This window comes from Bubalus kerabau, chromosome 15, assembly GCF_029407905.1.
Source record: "Bubalus kerabau isolate K-KA32 ecotype Philippines breed swamp buffalo chromosome 15, PCC_UOA_SB_1v2, whole genome shotgun sequence".
NCBI lineage: Eukaryota > Metazoa > Chordata > Mammalia > Artiodactyla > Bovidae > Bubalus > Bubalus kerabau.
This window is the reverse complement of record NC_073638.1, coordinates 72,607,273-72,632,796: the sequence shown is the minus strand read 5'-3', so window position 1 is coordinate 72,632,796 and position 25,524 is coordinate 72,607,273. Positions and strand designations below refer to the sequence as shown.

Sequence of the window (25,524 nt, the reverse complement as noted above, 5' to 3'; positions counted from 1 at the left end):
TATACAAGACCAATGTTTTTTATAAAGATTCATTTTTCTCACATTATTTCCCATGTGGAAATAGTAGCATAATTCTCATGAGAAAATATTTCATCGTTTAACATAATTTTGCTGCTTCTTCCCATATACTAAAGAGAGCTGATTAATTGGTTGGTACACACGTCATTGCATCTTTTGATTAACACGTGTCCAGATTTTCCTGTTTATTCATGTTACAGCTCAAATGTCTCTTCCATCATCTGTAACCCCCACCACCTACGCCAGACATTCTCTATCCCATAACCTATTTTCTATATCACTTACTACTATCTGAGATTATCTTATTTGCTTCCAAATTATAAGTATTTTACCTTTCCCCTTTAAGGAAGCAAAGTGCTTCATGAAGGAAGATGTTTATGATTTTTTCATTACTGTATTTTCTGTACCAAAATATGTCTTTTTGCATAATACAAGGCTCAACAATATTCCTTACAAGAAGAAATTAATCAAAATATGTTCAATCAAAAAAAAAAAATATGTTCAAGTTTCCTGCAACTGTTTCATCCTTCCAGTTTCTTCTTGAGATATTTAATCAATAATTCTTTGACTTTTTAGAACATTGACTGATTTACTTAAAGAATCTGGAAGAGTTTGATTAGCAATTGTGTAAGGAGAATTTACTCCTCACAGACTATATATTTTGAGAGGAAATTGAGAAAGCAATGTGGTTTAACTGTCCCCTGTAATCTCCCTGATTACATAATTACCAACTCTGGGTTTTTCATTTTGTTAAATGTATTCCCTTTGTAACATCTCTGGTGAATGAACTAAAGGAGACTTTTTTTTTCCTCTTCCTTTTCTATCTTTTAAATTATGAAAGTACAGTAACACATTTACAGGAGACTTGGAAAATACAGAACAAAGTTGCACATGAAGTAAAAGTGAAGTTGCTCAGTCGTGTTTGACTCTTTGTGACTGTAGCCCACCAGGCTTCTCCGTCCATGGTATTTTCCAGGCAAGACTACTGGACTGGGTTGCCGTTTTCTTCTCCAGGGGATCTTCCCAACCTAGGGATCAAACTCATGTCTCCCACATTGCAGGCAGACTCTTTACCCTCTGAGCCACCAGGGAATCCCAACATATATTACAATTATTTTTAAGTAGATAAATTGGGATATTTAGATGGAATTTCAGTATCAAATCCTCAAAATTAATAGAATGAATATACAGAAAAGTATAAGGATAGAGCAGACCTAAAAATACCATGAGCCATGCTTGGGGCTGGTGCACTGGGACGACCCAGAGGGATGGAATGGGGAGGGAGGAGGGAGGAGGGTTCAGGATGGGGAACACATGTATACCTGTGGTGGATTCATTTTGATATTTGGCAAATCTAATACAGTTATGTAAAGTTTAAAAATAAAATAAAATTTAAAAAAAAAAAAATACCATGAGCCAATTCAACATAATTCAGATTTATACAATTTTCACACAATAGTATGATACAAATTCGATTCAAAGTTCCCATAGACTATAAACTAGAAGACATTCGAACATAGCCAGGGTAATAAAAAAAGTTTCAAAAACTTCATAGTTTAAAGGTATTGAAGTCCTACTGAATCTGTTCTCTTATCCCTATGGAATTATGTTAGAAATTAATATCAAAAGATATTTGAAAATAAGCCACATATTTTCAAGTGCAATGTGACATTTACCAAGGGAGATCTTTGACTTAGCCATTGAAAAATCTCAATAAAATTAGAAGACTGAAAAAACACATCAGGTGATTGCAGAGAAGAAAGCATTAAAGTGAGAAATTAATATCAAAATGAGAAATTAATATAAAAATACTTTTAAAATTTCATGTATTTGGAAACTAAATGTAAAGGACACTTTTAATTAAGAAAGTATTATGGGGAAATACATAATAGTACATAACAGGCAGATTTGGCCTCAGAGTACAAAATAAAGCAGGGCAAAGGCAAAAAGAGTTTTGCCAAGAGAATGCACTGGTCATAGCAAACACCCTCTTCCAACAACACAAGAGAAGACTCTACACATGGACATCACCAGATGGTCAACACCAAAATCAGATTGATTATATTCTTTGCAGCCAAAGATGGAGAAGCTCTATACAGTCAGCAAAACAAGATGGACAGCTGACTGTGCCTCTAACAGAACATTATTGCAAAATTCAGGCTTGAATTGAAGAAAGTAAGGAAAACCATCAGGCCATCCAGTATGACCTAAATCAAATCCCTTACCATTATAAGTTACAAATAGATTCAAGGGATTAGACTGGTAGACAGAGTGCCTTAAGAACTGTGGACAGAGGTAGCACTGTACACGAGGAGGTAACCAAAACCATCCCAAAGGAAAAAATGCAAGAAGGCCAAATGGTTGTCTGAGGAGGCCTTGCAAATAGCTGAGAAAAGAAAAAAAGTGAAAGGCAAAGGAGAAAGGGAAAGATATACCCAACTGAGTTCAGAGTTCCATAGCACAGCAAGGAGAGATAAGAAAGCCTTCTTAAGTGAACGATGCAGACATAGAGGAAAACAATAGAATGGGAAAGACTAGAGATCTCTTGAAGAAAATTGGAGATACCAAGCGGAACATTTCACACAAAGATGGGTAGAATAAAGGAGAGAAATAGCAAGGACCTAACAGAAGCAGAAGAGAAGGTTAGTAACCCTTCAGACTCTTGATTCTGCCCACATAACTGCTACTCCTACAGTTTCCCCATCTCAGTAATGGAGGGTCCTTTGTTTTAGTAGCCTAAATAATTTTTTTTTTTACTTGCTCCTCTCTTTCTCTCACGTCATGCAAACAGTTTGCCCATAAATTCTTTTTATTTTTAATTTTATTTTTAAATTTTACATAATTGTATTAGTTTTGCCAAATATCAAAATAAATCCGCCACAGGTATACATGTGTTCCCCATCCTGAACCCTCCTCCCTCCTCCCTCCCCACATAAATTCTTACTCTTTTTTAAAATTTTCTTTCTTTATTTACTTTCGGCTCTACTGGGCCTCTTGCCTGTGTGGGCTTTTCTGTAGTTGTGACACGCGGGGGGTACTCTCTAATTGTGGTGGCCAGACGTCTCATTGCGATGGCTTCTCTTGTCGTGGAGGACAGGCTCTAGGGCATGCAGGCTTCCGTAGTTGCATCTCCTGGGCTCTAGAACACAGGCTCAATAGTCGTGGTACAAGAGGCTTAGTTGCTGCACAGCAGGTGAGATCTTCCCAAATTAGGAATCAAACCCACGTCTCCTGCATTGGCAGGCAGATTCTTTACCACTGAGCCATCAAGGAATCCCCAATTCTTAGATTCTCATCTTTAAACACATCCTGGTTTTAAGCACTTCACATCACCCAACTTCTCTAACTCTGGAACATTCTACCACAATCTCTTAACCTAGATTATTTCAGATGTCTCCCAACTGGTGTTTCTGCTTTCACCTTCACCCCACACCCCCGACAATAGTTTATTTTCTATACAGTAGGGGTAAACTTAAGTCATATTGTGCAACTTTTCTATGCAAAACCAGTAGCCTCCCATTGTACTGAAAGTAATTTCCAACTCATGGTTTATAAGGCCCTACTTTATTTGACCTCAAATATCAATTTATCCTAAATTTTATTGCTCCTCCCTCTCTCACTGTGCTCCAGGTTCAATAGCCCCTTTGTTCTTCCTATGAAAGAGCTAGCTCAAACATATGAAACATATCCACTCTTAGAGTCTTTGCTTCTTGTGGCTAAAATGCTCTTATCATGCTCAAATTAGTGTGGCTCACATATACTTCTAGAAATGCATCCTTCCACTCCATGCTCAGCACCGTGCTATCAGAGACTTTCCATGACGACCTCTTTGAAAATAGGATGTCTCATTGCTCTCTACTAAATTATGCTTTATTTTTCTTCATGGCAGTTATCACCACCAGATACACCAATTTTTTTGTTTTTGTTGTTGTTGTTTCTTTGTTTGTTTTCCACCCTCTCCATGAATCTAAGGACTATGTCTGTTTTGTGTTCTGTTTGATCCCTAGTTCATAGAACAGTACTGGAGCTTATTAGGTACACAATCATTTTTGCCCAATGAATGAATAAAATATAATAAGACTTTATGAAAGCCATTGCTTGAGGTTGAAGGAAGAGAGCAGGAAGAGAGCAAGCTAGAGGATCAGGAGAACTTGAACTTGAGTCTGAATCCTTCTGTGGTTCTGCCCACCTTACCTTGGGCAACTTTTTAATCTTTTATGGCATGTTAAGTCACTTCATTTGTGTCCGAATGTTTGTGACCCTACAGACTGTAGCCTACCAGGCTCCTCTGTCCATGGGATTCTCCAGGCAAGAATACTACAGTGGGTTCCCATGTCCTCCTCCAGGGGATCTTCCCAACCCCGGGATCGAACCCGTGTCTCTTGTCTCCTGCATTGGCAGACAGGTTCTTTACCACTAGTGCCACCTAGGAAGCCCCAAACGTTTACGAGTCTTATTTATCTCAATGGAAAATTGATACACACACACACACACACACACAGAGATAAAATTGCACTGGGGATTGTGGGTTGAGTTCCCCAGGGTCTAGTGTTCACTCATAATTTTTATCAAGAATCTTCACTGTAAATTTACTTATTGGATTTCTTTGAAGCAGTGGGGAAATTATGTTTCATACAAAATAATCTCTTGCCTTGATAATTGAATATATCCAGGGAAATTATATATTTCAATATGTGCATATATATGCAGTATATATGCGTTTTGAACACATATACAAACATACACAGATGTACGACACAGAAGGAGAAAGAGTTAAAAATAATAACATGTGTAAACGGCTTGACAGTGCATAGTTGCTGAAACTCAATAAAGCTAACTTCCAGGTCTGCTCTTTTTGGCCCTTCTTTCTCTCTGCATTCCACTCACCTTGCCTAGGTGATCTCTTGCAGAAGAACTTTCTTGTTATTTGAAAGAGCCCAGTTGAGACCCATGAGGCTCCCACCACCAAGGTAACTGAGCTATCTGTGCCTGAGCTTGTTTGTAAGCTTGGCTTGCTACAATCTGTTTTTCAGCAGATGTTTGACATCATTTGTCTCCCAGCACAGACGGTACCCACCTTGATTTGTGGCGGGATGTGGATTTGGGCTGGGGACTGCCATCCAAATTGGTGCTGCAGGAGGCAGTTTACCCTCAGCCTCGCGCTGCTGCTCCTGAAAGATGACTCAAATCCTTGCACTGTGCGTGGGAGGGAACATGACAATTTAATTTAAATACCTCTGCTGATGCGCTCGGTTCTGAAAGACACGTTGTCTGCTCTGCGCTCATGTTCCCATGCTGTCACTCTGCCTGGGAATCTCAGCTGCAGCCTGACAGAGAGGGGAAGAGATGGCCTGTGTTCTAAATCAACAAGCTATGTCACCAGATAGCAGTTACCAACTTGGCTTCTGGAAGCAGTCAGTCTGAGCTTGAAAGCTGACTCCACCATGTTTCTGCCACATGGCCGTGGATAACTGACCTAACCTCTGAGAACCTCGGTTTCCTCATCTGGAAAATTGGGATAACCCAGAATACTCCCCCACCTGCTTGAGTCATTGTGAGGATTAAATGCTCTCTTTCAATTAAAACACTTAAAACCCTTCTTAGAATATAGTCAGTCTGTGTGTGTGTGTGTGTGTGTGTGTGTGTGTATTTTTAATTGGAGGATAATTGCTTGACATTGTTGTGTGGGTTTATTTCCTACAAAATGTGAATCAGCTGTGGCTTCCCAGGTGGCACGAGTGATGAAGAAACTGCCTGCCAATACAGGAGATGGAAGAGACTCAGGTTTGATCCCTGGGTTGGGAAGATCCCCTGGAAGAGGGCATGTAGTCCACTCCAGTATTCTTGTCTGGAGAACCCCATGGACAGAGGAGCCTGGTGGGCTACAGTCCATGGGATCACAAAGAGTAGAACGTGACTGAAGCGACTTAGCTGTTAGCACACGCACAGAGTCCGCTTTAATAATAATTGTCATTAGAATTAGATTTAAGAGGAGCAGTAGTTCAAAGAGTCATCACAAAAGATCATTTCAGGAAGCTGGGATGCCCTACTGAAAACCAATGAGATAACTCTAATGCAGGGCAATTGGAATCAGAAACCAAAGGTACATAAGCAAGCAGCAGGGTCTGCAGAGGAAGAAATGATTCACTGGAAGTTGAGGATGGAAGTGAGGAATATTTCATAGAAGAGGAGCTGAGTCATATTTAAATAGGAGGGAGCAACAGTTGACATTCTATGCAAAGATGGAGGCACTGTTAAAACTCCTTTTCTTATACGGAAAACCCTGAGTTTAGGGTTTCCTAAATCCTTTTCTCACTCAAAGGGGCTTTGGGCCTTATAATTGAGTAAATTGTAGTCACATACAGTCACAGTCATGATGAGCAAAGGGCAGGGAATGAAGCTAAAGTTTGTTGAGCATGTATGCACACGGAGTACTTGGCCAAGCAGTTTGTTTTTCAGCCTGTCAGAAGTTTCCAGAAAGGGTGGTTACTGTCTCTACTTCACAGACAAGAAACTTAGGAGGGTTAAATAAAGCAAACTTCCCATAGCTGGTAGACAATCTGGATGTCAAGCTAACTTCATTTGTTAGAGATTTTTTCTTCTTTCCACGCGGTCATACCACCCCTTATTATATGCTGAGATTCATCCTTTATGAATAGATGTATATTCCAGATTCCCTCTTACTAATTATCTCTGCATGTCACATCTTTTTTCATCTCATGGGCCCCCAAAATTAGGGTGCTTTTTGTCAGGCGTGCTGAGAAAACCAGATGAGGCTGCCCCTGGCTCCCTTCAGCCCTGCCTGAGCTGATGAAATGCATATCTATGAACACCTCGGACCTTGGTACCCTTGTGACAATTCTGAAATAGAGGAAAGACATTAAATCAAAGCCTTTCACTACTTCTGGTCCTGTCACTTCCTTTGGGCTTCACTCCACCACAGGAGAACTGAGGACGCAAGATCAATGGCACAAAGAGACCTACCAGGAGTCCTGCTTAGGAAAGCTGCCCGGAATTCTCCTTTGCCACATGAGTGACAGCTTTCTGCAGAGCGCGTTTCAGAAAACGAGCATTCTCTGCAACATCCTTTCGCATTTTGACTGTGCCATGAAACACCATATGTATTTATATCACACCAGTGGTAATGTTTAAAAGAAAAATCTTTTAAGTCAGTTTTCACATTATTCCAAATGATAGAAAAAGATCATTTTGTTTCTCTCCTAGGGCTAGGAAGGCAGGCTTGTTATTCCTCACCAGTCATCAAAAGGATCTGGTGTTTCTACACTTGTGACAAGTATCCTTTTGGAGGTGCGAAAGTGTCTGGGACACATCTGGTTAGATCAGGAATCCTTGTGTAACTGGACTCAGCGTGGGGTGCTTTTTCCTTCTTGGCTAAACAAGCTTAGCATCCCTCCCACTTTTACTTTGAGTGTCTTTATAATCCCGTGTGTGCTTCCCAGCATTGTTTCTTGGTTTGCTCCCTGAATCTGTTTATTTCATCAGATCTATTTTGTAGAGCCAGCCCTTTCCTCTGAATCCAATTATTAGTCTTTGCTACTTATCTGTATTTCAACTAAACCTTGTATTCTGGGCCTTCTTTCATCCCAAACTTGGAATCTTGTTCTGATCCGTGACCTTCAGACATTCACAGATACTCACCAACTTACACATGTCCATGCCTAGCAAGGCACCTTGAAATCCAGCCTGGACAAAGCTCCTGGTCCCCTGCTTACCTGGGTGAGTGGCATGCAAATAACATGCATGTTTAACTCTGTCTCCCTTCCTCTCTCTCTCTCTCTCTCTCACACACACACACCCCACACACACATTGTGTTTATACTAATCAGTTTTACTGTTCAGAAAAATGAGCCTTAGAGAAATTAGCAAACTTGCCAAAGGTAAGGACAGAAAGGACAAGAAGCGTTTCAGTATTGGCAGCTGGGTAGAAATTGTGGGAGGTTAAGTGGGCTGCTTCTCTGTATATTACAGCTTCTGACTCAAAAAGAAAAGATGATTTAACTTTTATACAACATGTTAAAATTTGTACAGCACTTCTTACATCCCACTACCTCTCTCCTTTTGAACCCAAAGAAGTGGGTTTCATATTCACATCTTGGGAACTCAAGCACTTTCTCCACTGTCCTGATTCTCTGAATTGTAAGTACCCACCATTGGCTACTGTCTTTTAAGAGGCCAAAATTCTAGAAGCACTTTGTTCTGCCTCATGCATTAACGTAGGCTTCCGGGAAGGGCAGGGTGGGGTGGTTATTGTCTAAGAGAATTCAGATAATTATTGAGGTTGTTGTATGGCAAAATCAAGTTACAGAAGTTTAAAGAATGTTCTAGTGATGGTCAAGAGATGAAAATGGACTGAGTGTCCACGGAGATTATGAAAAAGGGTGAAAAAGCAGCAGTTGGACACAAATGGAGAAAGTAGAGGCTATCCTTTGGTGTTCTTGTGAAGAAAATTGACAATGGGTTAAATGTAATATATGTATTAATATTAATAAGGGTCAGATAAAGGGATCAAATGTCTGTGATTAAAGTCTCCAATATATTAAAGTGTGGAATTAAAAATATTATTTTGATATTTAGCATGGGGTAATGATTTGGTAAATGACAGATTCTCGCACAGAGGAAATGAGTAGTGAATCTGCTTGAAGGCTGTTCTCTCACACCGTGTCTGAGTGAGAGGAAGGATAAAAAGTGGTTTACAGGGAGATAAGCCATTGCTTTCTGTATTCTGTGCATCCTGGGGGGCTCTGTGGAGTATCAGAGGCAGGCGTGGGGTAGGAGGAAGATTCATTATTATCAGCTATTTGGAGCTAGAAGGCTAAAAACTGTTAGCTTTTAGTCTTATTGGGAGAAAGTCTCTCCTTTCACACAATTCCACATTACCTGGGAAATACAGTAATAGTCTTTAGAGAACATATTCTCTGGTTTTCCATTCTCAGTGAATGCACACACAAATAACACACACACACAACACACACACAAAACACACACACACACACACACACACCCTTTCCTTGCTCACAGAGATATCTGTAGACTCCCTCCTATTTTCAGAGGGAGAATTTCCAATCCTTAGACCTCCCCCCACCGCCACCCTCTCAGTAATCTGGATTGTAGGTGGGGGTGGGGGTTGGGGAGAAAAACTTCCATACTCCTCAAACCTTAGGTTTATTAGAACTGTGAACAGTGCATAAAAAGGTTCTCTTTGGAATTATGAGCTTAACCCATTTTATTTATTTATTTTTAAATTTTATTTTATTTTTAAACTTTACAATATTGTATTAGTTTTGCCAAATATCGAAATGAATCTGCCACAGGTATACCTGTGTTCCCCATCCTGAACCCTCCCCCCTCCTCCCTCCCCATACCCTTCCTCTGGGTCGTCCCAGTGCACCAGCCCCAAGCATCCAGTATCGTGCATCGAACCTGGACTGGCGACTCGTTTCATACATGATATTATACATGTTTCAATGCCATTCTCCCAAATCTCCCCATCCTCTCCCTCTCCCACAGAGTCCATGAGACTGATCGATACATCAGTGTCTCTTTTGCTGTCTCGTACACAGGGTTATTGTTACCATCTTTCTAAATTCCATATATATGCGTTAGTATACTGTATTGGTGTTTTTCTTTCTGGCTTACTTCACTCTGTAAACAGTATGAATATATCATCCCCTCTATGCCAGTTTACATATCAGGAGGAAAGAGGAGTTCTGGGCTCTCAGAATAACTAGAAAGAAGTTGCAGTCTTTCTTTGTCTCTTGTATTTTTAAATCTTCATAAACTTTGCACATTCTCCATTACTTGATGACTTCCAATTTCCAAAAGCTTCCCAATGTGCCTTCTTGAATTAATAGTCTGTCATCGGCAGAATTCCTTGTATCCTCAGGTTGCTCTATGGATGTTCCTGTATCTTTTTGCTCTGAAGGAAACCTGGATGCACTCTGAGAACATTCATCCCCTAACATCCAGTAAAATGTGGCTATCTTCTCTCCTGTCACTATCAAACCACTAGTCAGGGTGGTGGGACATTTATCTTCCTGCCCCACTTAGGTTTCCAGATCTTTCCTTAAAAGCCCCAGACTGATATCTCATGTCATCACATTACATAATCTACTCACTATCCCTCACTAATGTTCTTACTAACCAATATTTGAGCTACTTCTCTTGGTAAGGAAATGATTTTAGATCCCGTTTGAATGTTGCTTTTTCAACATGCTGCTGCTGCTAAGTTGCTTCAGTCATGTCCGACTCTGTGCGACCCCATAGACGGCAGCCCACCAGGCTCCCCCGTCCCTGGGATTCTCCAGGCAAGAACACTGGAGTGGGTTGCCATTTCCTTCTCCAATGCATGAAAGTGAAAAGTGAAAGTGAAGTCCCTCAGTCATGTCCGACTCTTTGCGACCCCAGGGACTGCAGCCCTCCAGGCTCCTCCATCCATGGGATTTTCCAGACAAGGGTACTGGAGTGGGGTGCCATTGCTTTCTTCATTTTCAACATGACTCATCTTAATTCTTAGAACTTTACATTGATATAAATAGTGCTTAATCGTTGCTCAGTCATGTCCGACTCTTTGCAACCCCATGGGACTGTAGCCTGCCAGGCCCTGCCGGGGTCCAGCCCCGGCTGATCCAGGGTATTCGAAGGAGAGACGGCATAGGCTAGGGTCAGGAAACAACTGCTTAATTACACTTTAATTAAGGATACAAAGAGTAATAGAATAAGGATAGCTCAGTGAGGAAATTCAGTGGAGAAAAGCGGCTGAAATAAGGATAGCTCAGTAGGAAAATTCAGTGGAGAAAAGAGGCTGAGTAGCTTGGTTTACGCCGGAGACCAATAAAACTTCAAGACAAGAAGTTTGCACCACTTACGTAGGCTGCAGGCGTCCTTCCGTTCTCCCGAAGGAGAGGAGACACTGAGGCCTCCCAGGTCGGATCTTAGAAGCCCAGGCATAATTAGCAAGCATGGTGGGTTCCGCGCTCCAGATGGAGACTCAGCCAGAATTTGAAAGAGAGAGCGACATGGGGAGACCAAGTTTCAGTGAACAATGCCCGCACTTTATTTTCCAAAGTAGTTTTTATACCTTAAGTTATGCATAGAGGATAATGGGGGAAGGGGTGGAGTCATGCAAGGACAGCAGTTCCTGGTTCTAATCTAAGCCAGGCTTTCAAACTTATCATATGCAAAAGTTCAGGTGATTGACATCATCTTCTGGCCCGAAGGCCTGTTAACATTTTAAGAAACTTATTTTTCTCTAAAGGTGATTATTCCAAAGTCAGGCACCAGCCTCCAAAAAAGCATTGGACAAAGCTGCATTTTACATTTCTATACACCCATTATATCAATCAATACACTGCCAAGGACACAGTAGGTAAGGAGTATGGAGACTTAGCAGCAAACATTGGCCCAACAAGTGAAAAACCCTTCACCAATACAATTTCTAATCAATCTTTTAACTACTCAAAGGAATCTGTGTTTAGGCAGTTTAGAACATCTCCTGCCTCTCACAGTTGGGAGGCTCTGAATAATCACATGTGGTCAGAAAAACCTATTCAGGCAGGCTAGAGGATTTCCAAAGGAGTTTTTTGGTTGAAACACTGTCACACCCAGGAATTATTAACTGGAGCTGTAAGCTAACTCTTTTTTCAGAGAGAGGTAGTGGGGGACAGCCCCCCGTAAAGTCAGAGGTGTAGGTGAAAGCACAAAGCAGAAAGTAGGCAGACTCTGGTTTTGGGGGTAGATGCTCGAGAATTTCCAGGGGGACTCCTGAGGCTCGATCCCGCCTTTGCGTATGCCGAGCCTCCTTCCTCATGACCTTTGTCATGGGCGGAGTTCCTCACGCTGGCTCCCGGCAGTGATAGAATTCCAGTTGAGCGATTCCAGATCCTGAAAGATGATGCTGTGGAAAGTGCTGCACTCAATATGCAATATGCACTCAATATACAATATGCCAGCTCCCGGCAAGGCCCCTCTGTCCACAGGGATTCTCCAGGCAAGAATACTGGGATGGATTGCCATTTCCTTCTCTGGGGGGTCTTCCCAACCCAGGAATTGAACCCAGCTCTCCCGCATTGCAGGCGAATTCTTTGTCATCGGAGCCACCAGGGTATATCACTTTAGCCTTAAGTAACACTTGCCCACGGCCATCACTCCCTACTTTTGGACATACTCTCACTATTTGGCTTTTAGGACATTGTTTTCTTCACTTTCATCTTCTCTCTCTCAACAGTCCTTCTCAGCCTTCTCTTGTTGATCCTTCGTCTTTTCCTAGACATCTTACAGAGGTCCTTGGTCCTATTGTTTTTTCCATCTACACTCACCCTCTTGATGATCTGGTCTCTCTGCTTGTACCACCATCTACCAGATCTACACCTCAAGACCAGACCAAAATCCTGAACTCCAGGCTGATAAGTACAAATGCTTGTGCAGCACCACCAATTGGATGTACAACTGACATCTTAATGTGTTCAGAACTGAACTTCTAATCCAAACTTTTTTTTTCACTTTTCACTTTGCATTGGGGTATAGCTGAATATCAGGCGTCCACAGAGGCTTGGCAGTAAAGAATCTGCCTTCAGTGCCTGAGACACAGGAGACCCAGGTTTACTCTTGGAGTCAAGAAGATCCCCTGGAGGAGGGCATGGCAACCTATATGGCAATCTCTTGTATTCTTGCCTGGAGAATCCCAGGGACAGAGGAGCCCCGTGGGCTACAGTCTGTAGGGTCACAAAGAAGTGACTGAGCACGCATAGCCAATTAACAATGTTGTGTTAGTTTTAGGTGGACAGCAAATGGACTCAGCCATACAAAAACATGTATCCATTCTCCCCCAAACTCCCCTATACCATTTGAGCCATGAGGGAATCTTGTTCCATCTGCAGGCTTTATCATTGTGTTATGAAAGTTCTAGCCTTCAATTTTTTGAGACCACAAATCTTGGACGATCCTGGATTTCACTCTCACACATCAGATCTCAGTGAAAACCCTATTTGTCCCACCTGCACACTATACCCAGCCTTTTACCACTTGTTATCACCCTGGATGAGCATTCTCACACGTCTCTCTATGTTCATTTCGCTCCCAATATATTCAATTCTCAACATAGCAGCCAGAGTGATTCTTTTTCAAAGTCAGATAATGTCTTTTAATAGCCCCAGACTTTTCAATGGCTCCCATCTTATATGTTACTTCTCCAAGCTCAGCTCCATCTGTTCACCTGGTCGACCATTCTCCTCCACACCTACCTGCTCCATACATACAAGCCACCCTCCTGCCTCATTGTCTTGGCGTGAGTTGCTCTCCCCTTCTTCCAAGCACTTTTCCTCTGATTTCTACCTATCAAACTCCCTTGTCTTCTTCCAATATGTGTTTAAATGTTACCTTTACAATTTCTCACATCCTGATCACTCAGTTTAAAATTGTGTCCAGCTTTCACCCACTACATATACCCCTCCTGTTTCCTCTGCTCCTTTCATCCCTTATAGCCTGCATCACTTTCTAATATGCTATATATTTTATTTTTGAAGTTACATGGATGTGGATTATTCACATGGATGATGAGCAGGCAATTCGTACCTTTTTTGTAAGCCATCTGATATATAGAGAGAATATATAGCCAAATGGACTAAATTTGAACCCTCTACTGCTATTTTTAACAGTGTGAGCTTGGATCAGTTATTTAACTTTATCAATGACACTGGCCTCAGTGTACACTTCTTAGGCTTGTTCTAGGAGGAAAAAAGAAATAAAGCAAACACCTATCGATCACAATACCTGGTACACAATGAATGCTCAATAAGTTTCGGCTATTACTGCACGCTTTGTGAATAGGAGCTGCTTTGTTTCCTTCATCTCTCTCTTGCTTCAGAGAGAAGTAGATAGGAAGTGTGTTCTTGTGTAACATAAGCCAGCATTTCTGAGGCATCTTGGGCTAAGAATGGCTTCCGATCAGATTGTGTTGAGAGTGTGACTGAATTTAATGAGTGAGTATATTATTTGTGCAGAAAAAAAAAAAGCAATTGTCTCTACATGAAATTTGTGTCTGATTAGCAATAACAATTGTTTCTCCATTTTCAAGCTCTGCTTCATATCAGAGTAATGTTCCTGCTGTGTGTATTCAGTGAAAATGAGATTGGGTTTCCTTTGCTGCTGCTGCTGCTGCTAAGTCGCTTCAGTCGTGTCCGACTCTGTGCGACCCCATAGATGGCGGCCCACCAGGCTCCCCCGTCCCTGGGATTCTCCAGGCAAGAACACTGGAGTGGGTTGCCATTTCCTTCTCCAATGCATGAAAGTGAAAAGTAGAAGTGAAGTCGCTCAGTCATGTCTGACTCTTAGCAACCCCATGGACTGCAGCCTACCAGGCTCCTCCATCCATGGGATTTTCCAGGCAAGAGTACTGGAGTGGGGTGCCATTGCCTTCTCCAGACAGGTTGAGTACAAGCCCTTTAAAGCCAAGAGCAAAATACTCCTACACAGGACATGAGTTCTTTTAAGTAGGTTGTCACCATACAAAGAACATAAAGCAGCTCCTGTAAACAGAAAGTATTTGTCTTTTGAGGTGGGATGGGATGGACAGAAGTATTAATAAATGCTCCAGGTTGATGGGGCAACACTTTCGAAATGGAAGATGAGCCAAATGGAGGGACCCTGGTGGGATTTCAAACAACAGAAACAGCGTTGCTTCTCAAGGCTCTCTTAAAAAAAAAAAAAATCTAATTCAGAGATCAGTTGAAAAATACATAACAGTGATGGTAAGATTTTTTTCAGAAAATTATATGAATAAAAAATGTCAAGTCCTATATTTTGTTTATACCCATGTGCGTACACAAATTACAAATGAAATGAGAACTTGATAGAGATTTATATATGTTTACTTCTCTGAGTCTGACAAAGACATTTTGGTGAAAAATGATTGTCTACATAGAACAAAATTAATTAAGAAGTGTGTCCCTAGAACAAAAGTGTAGAAAAATTGTAAAAAAAAAAAAAAAGGAATTAAAAAAGGAAGAAATACATTCTTTCATAGAAACATAATATATGAGAATGGGATCTTATTTTTTTACTCACCATTGTTAGGTGAGGACATTGAATATCAGCAGTTTTAACTATCTGCTCCAATGTCACATTGAGAGACCGGGTTGGTGCCAGCCTCCCTGGACATCTAGTCCAGCACGCTCTGTTTCCCTCATGCTTTCTTTCCTGGTGCATCGTAAAAGAGGTGGGGATGCTAACACTGACTTCTGAAACAGGAACAAAGAAAAAAAATGACTAAAAAGGAAAAGTGCTCTTGAGTTTGGATGAACTCCTTAAGTATTGGTCATGAAACATCCATGTTAAAGATTAAAAGGAGAAGGAAATTATTCTCATAAGGACATGGGGCATAGCTAGACTAGAATCCAGGTCTTTAGAAGTGTTACAGTGTACATGTCAATCCCAAACTCCCTAACTATCCCTTCCTCTGATCCTTTTCCCCTGTTGTATTTAAAATGGATAATCAACAAGGACCTACTGTATAGATCAAAGTTACATGGCAGCCTGGATGGGAAGGGAGTTCAGGGAAGATACAATGTGCCTAGGTGGTTGGGTATATCAAGAATTTGTTCTGTTTTATCACTGAATAGTATTCCATGGTATGGATATACCAACGTTTGTTTAACCATCTGTTGAAGGGCATCTCTTTCTAGTTTTTGACAATTAATGGATAAACTGCTGCAAACACGCATGCATAAGTTTTTGTGTGAATATAATTTATTGTGTGTCTGGGATAAACGTTCAGAAATATGATTGCTTGATCATAAGGTAATTACATGTTTAGTTTTAAAACTCTAAAGCTGTTTTCCAAAGTGGCTGCACCTTGTCACATTCCCATCAACAATATACAATGTTTGTTTTTAGCCTCAGGGCTTCCCTGGTGGCTCAGAGAGTAAAGAATCCATCTACAATGCAGGAGATCCAGGTTCGATCCTCGTGTAGGGAAGATCCCTTGGAGAGGGCCTGGCTACCCAGGAGAATTCCATGAACAGAGGAGCCTGGCAGGCTACAGTCCATGGACTCGCAAGAGTCTGACATGACTGAGCAACTAACACTTTCACTTCCTTTTCACCCATAGCTTTGCCAAAATATTGTGTTGTCACTACTTTTAAAAAATGTTAGCCATTCTTATAGGTGTGTGTCAATATCTCACTGTGATTTTAACACGCTTTCCTCTAATGGCTAATGATGCTGAAATCGTTTTGTCTGCTTATTTGGGATCTTCCTTTTCAAGAACAGTCTCTTTGTATACATTTTCCTATTTTGTAATTAGACTGTTTTTTAAAAATGGTATCTGCATATATTTGCACATCAAATCCCCTAGTTATCTGAAGTTATTTGATTTCATAGACAGCAACCCAAAATGTGAGATTGTCTACCTAGGAGTACTCATTTTACTCTTACTTGCTAGAACATTTGACTTGGCATTTTGAAGAGTTAAAACATGAATCAAGCTCTATTTAGTGCCAAGGGAGTACTAGGATATCTTGCAGAAAAGGAGGTGTTCCCAGAAATGAAGCACCTGGGAAATTATAACTCCTGTTTAATTTAGTACTTCAGTGAGAGTCTTACACATGGAATATGAATTTCAAAATGTCCCTACTGAAAAAAAAGAATGTTCCTTGCTATTGTTTAAGTCTGTTTTGAATGTTGCTTACTCTTTCTTGATTGAGAAAGATAGAAAGAACCTACTGAATCTTTCAAATATTCAATTTTGATTCAAAATAAAAAAAAAAATTTTATCCTGAATTAAGGAAAGACATGAAGTAAAACATCCAGTGAAACATATGCTTAATCATGTCATGCCATTGACTCGTGCCTGTGATTCTTTAGGAAAGGAGACATTTGAATACTTAATTATATGAAAGTTTGTTTTTGGAGATGACACAGAGAAGGTAGGGCATTTAAAAAGAGGTCATGGGCGCTTCCCTGGTGGTCCAGTGGATATGAATTGGGCTGCCATGGGTTCGATCCCTGCTCTGGGAAGATACCGCATGCTCTGAGGCAGCTAAGTCTGTGAGCACAAGAGCAGAAGCCTGTGTGCTCTAGAGCCTGTGCTCTGCCACGAGAGAAGCCACAGCAATGAGAGGCCTGCACACCACACCGAGAGAGTAGCCCCCGCTGGTCACAACAGCCCCCAAACAGCAATAAAGACCCAGCACAGCCAAAAATAAAGAAAGAAATACATAATTTTTTTTGAAAAAGAGGTCATGGTTCATATATATACAGATCACACCAAGAGGAAGTTAGGGTGATTTCTCTTACCTTACAGTAAGGAAAACTAACACCAAAAGTGATCTTGTGACTTACCTGTCCAATCCATCCTTAAACAGGTGGTTCAGTTATTCTAAATCATAAAAATAGGAAAAAATGAGGACATTTCTCCACTCAAAGACTTCAGTGATTATAAGTTTCCCACAGGGTGAAATAATGTTCCCTATTAGGTAGGGCGTTCAAAGACTCCAGTTTGAGCTCATGTGCCTCTTTGTGTTTGGAGAAGGAAATGGCAACCCACTCCAGTATTCTTGCCTGAAGAATCCCAGGGACAGAGGAGCCTAGTGGGTTGCTGTCTATGGGGTCACACAGATCTGGTCAAACACGACCGAAGCGACTTAGCAGCAGCAGCAGCAGCCTCTTCGTGTCTGTTCGAACTGCATCTGTGCTGTTGCTGTTTGAGTCTCTTACAACTTCTCATCTACACCTCTGTGCTTTTGGTCTCTACCTCCTGGATAGTCAGTAGCATCCACAAGGACTCAGAGTTCCATGGCCACAAGGACAGATCCTGCAAGTTTAAAAAACGTTTAAATTCTATTTTTAAGATGGATTTTGAATGCAAATTATCTTGTATTTCTAGCCATACCTTGCAAATGCCTAAACTAAATTTTAAATGAAGGAGAATTAGAATCCAAGCAAGAAAGTAACTAAAAAGTTTTCCTTTTTATTTTTCACTACAATTCTGCTGTTGTAAAGGATCAAGAAGAATATTCCTTCTACCTAGGGATCTTTATTCAAAGGAAAGTTAACTGAGATTGTAAAGTGAGAATCTAAAACATTTTTCCTTCTTTGTCAGCTAATACTCTCCTTGAAAAAGTTGCTACATCTGAACTCTTCTCTTGAGTTTTTATCTAGAGATAAACACTGTAATGGAGAGACAAACGAAGAAATCTGGCAGGAATGCTTTGTGATTGAGGTTGATTTATAGGCAAAGTCCGTTTCCTCCTAATAAGTTAGTTGTATTTTGAATTTTGTTAAAAAATGTAATATAGCATGTTGTGCTGTAATTAAAGACATGGTAAAAATCTTCCATATTCACATGAAAACTTGATATATATTTATATATATATTTAAATAAGATATACTGAGGTGGGAAATTTGTCTGTAGAATAAATTCCTCTGTCACTAGCTTGAGGCTTTATGGAAGAATAAGAAGATGATCAGCTTTTGGGTAAGATGAATTCAAGTTCAAATTCCTTCTTATCTAGGGCCAGTATTTTAATCATCTTCCTTTATTCTTGTAAATAATAGATTCTGTACTTGGAATGCTAGCATTGAGGGAAGTCAGACTCTCTTGAAAGCAACTGGTTTCTCCTAGACTGCCAGGTTGTAAGGAAGCTCAAGCTAGTCACAGTTAGAAGCCGGGTGGAGAGAGATGCCTGACCATAATCCAACAGCTCTTGCCGTTCAGTCCAGGTGCCAGATGCGAATGAAGAGGCCCTCAGATGATCGCTTCAGTTGTCATCAACTGCAACTACGCTAAGAGCCTCAAACAAAGCTACCCAGCTGAGCTCAGCCACCTCCTGAACTGAGAAAAATAATATTTTTTACAAATTTTTTTTAAAGGACTAAAGATAAGGCTATAAGAAATCTGGACTGTAATAGCTCAATAATTGGCAACTGCTCAAATGCACAAAATAAACATAAAATACAAAATTCTCTTTAGCTGGTACATAAGTTAAGAGACAATGTAGAAAGAGAATAAAAATCTTTTCCAAAACAATATCTATCATTAATATTAGATCTTAGGAAAGTGATAAAATCTTTTTTCAATCCAAGACTCAGTTCCTGGATTCATAATCACAGGTTAACTACTCTGTGTGTGGTTTTTTTTTTTTTTTCATTCTTAAGTTGGAAACAAAAATAGTACTTACTTCAAAGAATTATGTGAATATGTGAATATTAAATATGTTAATGTAGAAAATGTAATAAATATATATAGTGGATGCTATATAAGTCTTTAATATTAGTATTAGTACTACTGAGAATCTCCTTAGGCAATTCACAGTCATTTACCAGGCCAGAAACTTCAGCTAAACAACACTGTTTTAGTTTAAGAATCCAAAATGTTGCATGGAATTTACCTGTCTGAAATTTAAATTTAACTGGGAGTTCTGTATTGTTACTTGATAATTCTGGAAATCCTAGATTTAACCAGACTCAGCTTCCTCATCTGTAAATCGGGAAAACACTGACTTTACAGGGTTGTTTGCATAAAGAAAACAGTGTGTGCATGCTAAGTAGCTTCAGTCCTATCTGACTGTGTGCAACCTTGTGGACTGTAGCCCACCAGGCTACTCTGTCCATGAGATTCTCCAGGCAAGAATACCAGAGTGGGTTGCCATGCCCTTCTCCAGGGGATCTTCCTGACCCAGGGATCAAACCCATATCACTTATGTTTCCTGCATTGGCAGGTGGGTTCTTTACCATTAGTGCCACCTGGGAAGCCCAAAGAGAACCGTACAAAATAGCTATTCACCCTTAGGTCTTTGCTTTAGATGTTATCTTTTTCTTGAAGTTGGCCCTGGCTGACTTATCTAAAATTTTAGCCGTCCTCTCATGACTGTATATCTTCCTTTTCTACTTTGTCGTTTCTCATTAGTCCTTTCACAGTGTAACACATTATATATTTTACATCTTTATCTGTATATTATCTGTCTACTCCACTAGAACATAGCTCCATGAGTAGTAACTCTGTGCCTGCTTTGTTCACTGTTGTATCCTTGGTGCCCAGAAAGTGCCTAGCATATAGTGAGCATTCAGTAAATAATTGTTGCTTAAATGAATGAATAAGTCAGTCAATGAATTGATGTTCACTTTGTTGCTATAACCTTTCTATACTACACAGCAGAGAACATAAGTATTTGCTCATTGAATGTATTATTTCTGCGAGCCTCTAAAGGTCTTAATAGATCTCTAGATCGTTTTGATAGCCCAGGCACAGTAGCTGGGGGAAAGGAGCTGAAAGTAGCCAGAATGGCAGGTAAGGGAGGTGAGGGGATACTGGTATAATGTAGGAAACAGAGAACTGAAATGACCATGGGAAAAGCTAGCTACAATTTTAGACATTTGTTGTTCAGTCTCTCTGCTGCTGCTGCGTTGCTTCAGTCGTATCTGACTCTGTGCGACCCCATAGATGACAGCCCACCAGGCTCCCCCGTCCCTGGGATTCTCCAGGCAAGAACACTGGAGTGGGTTGCCATTTCCTTCTCCAATGCATGAAAGTGAAAAGGGAAAGTGAAGTCGCTCAGTCGTGGTCGACTCTCAGCAACCCCATGGACTGCAGCCTACCAGGCTCCTCCGTCCATGGGATTTTCCAGGCAAGAGTCCTGGAGTGGGGTGCCACTGCCTTCTCTCAGTCGTGTCCAACTCTTTGTGACCCCATGGACTGCAGCATGCCAGCCTTCTCTGTCCTTCACTATCTCCCAGAGTTTGTTCAAATTGATATCCATTGAGTCAGTAATGCCATCCAACCATCTCATCCTCTGTCGCTCCCTTCTCCCCCCTGCCCTCAATCTTTCCCAGAATCAGGGTCTTTCCCAATAAGTCATTCCCTCAATTATATGACTTCCCAGGTGGCACTAGTGGTAAAGAACCCACCTGCCAATTCAGGAGACATAAAGAGATGCAGGTTTGATCCCTGAGTCCAGAAGATCCCCTGGAGGAGGGCATGGCAACCCACTCCAGTATTCTTGTCTGGAGAATCCCCATGGACTGAGGAGCCTGGCGGGCTACAGTCCATGGGGTAGCAAAGAGCTGGACATGACTGAAGTGACTTAGCATTCACACACGCACTCTTTTCTCCATAGTGAAGTGCTCTCTAAAGGCATAGCTAAAATATTAAATCCAATTTTAAGTTAAAAACTGAGGATATTAAGGCTGAAATAAGATATTTGACCAAGTCCAGAACCTAAATGGGCTCCAAGTCTACCCTACTTTCTACTACAGCTCTGCTGCTTAAGCCTCACAAGGAGAACCAAAACAAATTTTCCTCTAGCCTTGGGCAGACTCACAAGCCTACATTTTATAGAGTCCTTATCCATAAAATGGGATAATGCCACAATCTGCCTCCTAGGGGCTATTAGAGAGATTTATCGGTCAAGTTTGCTAAGTAGGGTGCTGCTTAGCGCCAGGCCATAATTTTGCATAGCCTAAAACCTGAAATTCTCAGGTTCCACTCATTTATTTTATGCTTGTTTGACCAATGAGCAGTGAGCTCCATCCTTGCTCCCTGTCTCCTGGCAAAAGCACGTCTGAGAAACTCAGAATTATTTATGCCTTAAACTTTGCTTTTCTGCATCCCTCAGTGCCATGAATCATTATTGTGTATACGTGATTATATATATTTATATATCCAATATACAGTAATTTCTTTGGGCTCTCAATCTGATTTATAATCTTCAGACAGTTTTATAAATGTCTTTGTCACTTTTCTGGGATGGATAGCCTCCTTGGGACCCTTCCTTGTCGCGGAGATTTCCCACTGACTCAGGCCTCCCTTGTTTGTACATAGGCCTGACCATCTTAATGTTCAATATTTAATCAGAAAAACATTCCTTTTATATGTAGGCTACTTGGAAACGTGCTCTTCATAATTGAATGAAGAGTCGGAAAAAAAACAGGGGCCAGGCAATGGAAAACAAGGCCACATCTTTGTACTTGTGAATAGGATTCTTAAATAAGACAGAATTTTCATTTCAGGTCCATTTGCCAGGATTATTTTCCCTTTCTTTTTTTTTTTTTTTTCTTTTAATTTTTTTTCTTTTTTCCAATACACTGAAATTCAGCCTCCTCTTTGGAGTGGGAAAAAAATGTTGTGTCTGCTTCTCAGTATAGGTACTTGTATTCAGAGGAAATAAATGTCAGGGAACTTAACCCTTTACACATCCTCATCTGCTGAGTAAATCCACTGCTAAGGAGTTGTACATACACTGTATTGTAAGGAATGGGATGCATTTACCATGAATGGATTTTATGGGCATCAGATGAGCAAGCCTGGTAGACATAACATTCAGTTCAGTTCAGTCGCTCAGTCGTGTCCGACTCTTTGCGACCCCATGAATCGCAGCACGCCAGGCCTCCCTGTCCATCACCAACTCCCGGAGTTCACTGAGACTCACGTCTATTGAGTCAGTGATGCCATCCAGCCATCTCATCCTCTGTCGTCCCCTTCTCCTCCTGCCCCCAATCCCCCCCAGCATCAGAGTCTTTTCCAATGAGTCAACTCTTCGCGTGAGATGGCCAAAGTAGTGGAGTTTCAGCTTTAGCATCATTCCTTCCAAAGAAATCCCAGGGCTGATCTCCTTCAGAATGGACTGGTTGGATCTCCTTGCAGTCCAAGGCACTCTCAAGAGTCTTCTCCAACACCAGAGTTCAAAAGCATCAATTCTTCAGTATCTGGCATTTATGCAATATCAGGCTTCCTTGTTGGCTCAGTGGTAAAGAACACACCTTCCAATGCAGTAAGCACAGGTTCAATCCCTGGGTTGGGAAAATACCCTGGAGAAGGAAATGGCAATCCACTCCAGTATTCTTGCCCAGAAAATCCCATGGACAGAAGAGCCTGGTGGGCTACAGTCTATAAGGTCTCAGAAGTGTTAGACGCAACTTAGTGACTAAACAACAACAACATATAATGTCACACACACAAAACTGCATATCAGAGAATGTTTAAGTACTTTCATTCATTAAATCATTTAATCCTCTGGACAACCCTAATAGGTAGAGACTTATCATTATTTCTGATTTACAGATGAAAGAAACAGTGGTACCAAGTAGTGAAGAAACTTGGCCAAGGGTGTACATCTAGTAAGACACAGAGCTGGGATTTGAACTCAGGCGGTCTGTCTCCCATTCACTGTGCTGTATTACTTATGACATAAAAGGATACTGGCAGATAAATTCCTAACTGCTGTCCAAAGGTCAGCCCAGTAGATACCAGGATGCCTTTAAGGAGACCTTAGGCCTCAGGGGTTTGTACCAGGTAAAGCTTGGAGTGGCGGGCAGCAACCCATTAGTGTGATCCCTCCTAGGTTTCTCAGGGAAATGAACTACTAAGGAAATTTAAGTCAGTCTACTTGGTTTGAGTTTGTTTGTTTATGATAAAGCAGTGGGAATAATTTTGCTAAGTCACTACTCTAGGTCAGACACTCTGCTTAATAACTTCATAAGAGTGTTAAGTAGAATGGTCATGTGTGCTTGGTCGCTCAGTCGTGTCTGACTCTCTGTGTGACCCCATGGACTGTAGCCCACCAGGATCCCCTGCCCATGGGATTTTCCAGGCAGGAACACTGCAGTGGGTTGTCATTTCCTTCTCCAGAGGATATTCCTGACCCAGGGATCGAACACAGGTCGCCTGTGTCCCCTGCATTGCAGGTGGATTCTTTTTTTTTTTTTGGTCATAAAAGATTTCAAAGTAACATACATCAAGTTTAACTTTCCCAAAGTCACACACCAAATAAACTACAGAAATGAGAATCAAAACCATGTCTTTTGACCCCAAGGTTGTATTACTTACAATATGTGATGCTATAAGTAGAAAACTACACAAAGCTACATATGTGTGCATGAGGATGTTTATGTAATGAATGCTAAAACATGGGGTAACATGTAATACAATGTAATACTGAAGTTTATGTAACTCAGATGTGGGCTGTCTCTATTTCTGGTTTACTGACTATGCCAAAGCCTTTGACTGTGTGGATCACAATAAACTGTGGAAAATTCTGAAAGAGATGGGAATACCAGACCACCTGACCTGCCTCTTGAGAAACCTGTATGCAGGTCAGGAAGCAACAGTTAGAACTGGACATGGAACAATAGACTAGTTCCAAATAGGAAAAGGAGTACGTCAAGGCTGTATATTGTCACCCTGCTTATTTAACTTATATGTAGAGTACATCATGAGAAACACAGGGCTGGAAGAAGCACAAGCTGGAATCAAGATTGCCAGGAGAAATATCAATAACCTCAGATATGCAGATGATACCACCCTTATGGCAGAAAGTGAAGAGAAACTAAAAAGCCTCTTGATGAAAGTAAAAGCGGAGAGTGAAAAAGTTGGCTTAAAGCTCAACATTCAGAAAACGAAGATCATGGCATCTGGTCCCATTACTTCATGGGGAATAGATGGGGAAACTATGCCTGACTTTATTTCTGGGGGCTCCAAAATCACTGCAGATGGTGACTGCAGCCATGAAATTAAAAGACGCTTACTCCTTGGAAGGAAAGTTATGACCAATCTAGATAGCATATTAAAAAGCAGAGACGTTACTTTGCCAACAAAGGTTCATCTAGTCAAGGCCATGGTTTTTCCAGTGGTCATGTATGGATGTGAGAGTTGGACTGTGAAGAAAGCTGAGCACCAAAGAATTGATGCTTTTGAACTGTGGTGTTGGAGAAGACTCTTGAGAGTCCTTTGGACTGCAAGGAGATCCAACCAGTCCATCCTAAAGGAGATCAATCCTGGGTGTTCTTTGGAAGGATTGATGCTAAAGCTGAAACTCCAATACTTTGGCCACCTCATGTGAAGAGTTGACTCATTGGAAAAGACCCTGATGATGGGAGGGATTGGGAGCAGGAGGAGAAGGGGACGACAGAGGATGAGATGGCTGGATGGCATCACTGACTCGATGGACGTCAGTCTGAGTAAACTCTGGGAGTTGGTGATGGACAGGGAGGCCTGGTGTGCTGCGATTTATGGGGTTGCAAAGAGTCAGACACGACTGAGCGACTGAACTGAACTGAACACCATAAGAGCACAACAAATATTTTTCTTCTTTCAGTATTCTTTTTCATGACTGCTTCAGCTTTAAGGCAATGGGCTTCCCTGGTGGCTCAGACAGTAGAGAGTCTGCCTGGAGTGCTGGGAGACCTGGGTTCAATCCCTGGGTTGGGAAGATCCCTTGGAGAAGGAAATGGCAACCCACTCCAGTATTCTTGCCTGGAAAATCCCACGGACAGAGGAATGTGGCAGGCTACAGTTCATGGGGTTGCAAAGAGTCAAACATGATTGAGTGACTTCACTTTCAGCTTTAAAGCTGCAGGGCAATCACAACATGAAGGGTGGCCATTGTGAGTACCTTCTTGTCCCGTGTATTCCATGTGCAAAAATATTTATGTGTTCTTATTAATGAGCACTTCTGCATTCCTGTGGCTTATATTCCCAGGAACCTGACAGTAATGAGG

At 41.2% G+C, this 25,524-nt stretch overlaps 1 long non-coding RNA gene across 2 annotated transcripts; it reads right to left on the bottom strand.

Moving 5' to 3' along the window:
- Positions 1–2,906: 2,906 nt before the first annotated feature.
- LOC129629335 (uncharacterized) lies at positions 2,907–5,247 on the bottom strand. Of its 2 annotated transcripts, none has more exons than XR_008703174.1 (3): positions 5,096–5,247; positions 4,298–4,407; positions 2,907–3,169 (listed from the first exon to the last, which is right to left on the bottom strand). It is a non-coding gene; the product is annotated as an uncharacterized LOC129629335 (long non-coding RNA). The 2 variants fall into 2 exon arrangements; XR_008703173.1 differs by lacking the exon at positions 5,096–5,247 and adding an exon at positions 4,906–5,079.
- Between the last annotated feature and the right edge of the window lie 20,277 nt (positions 5,248–25,524).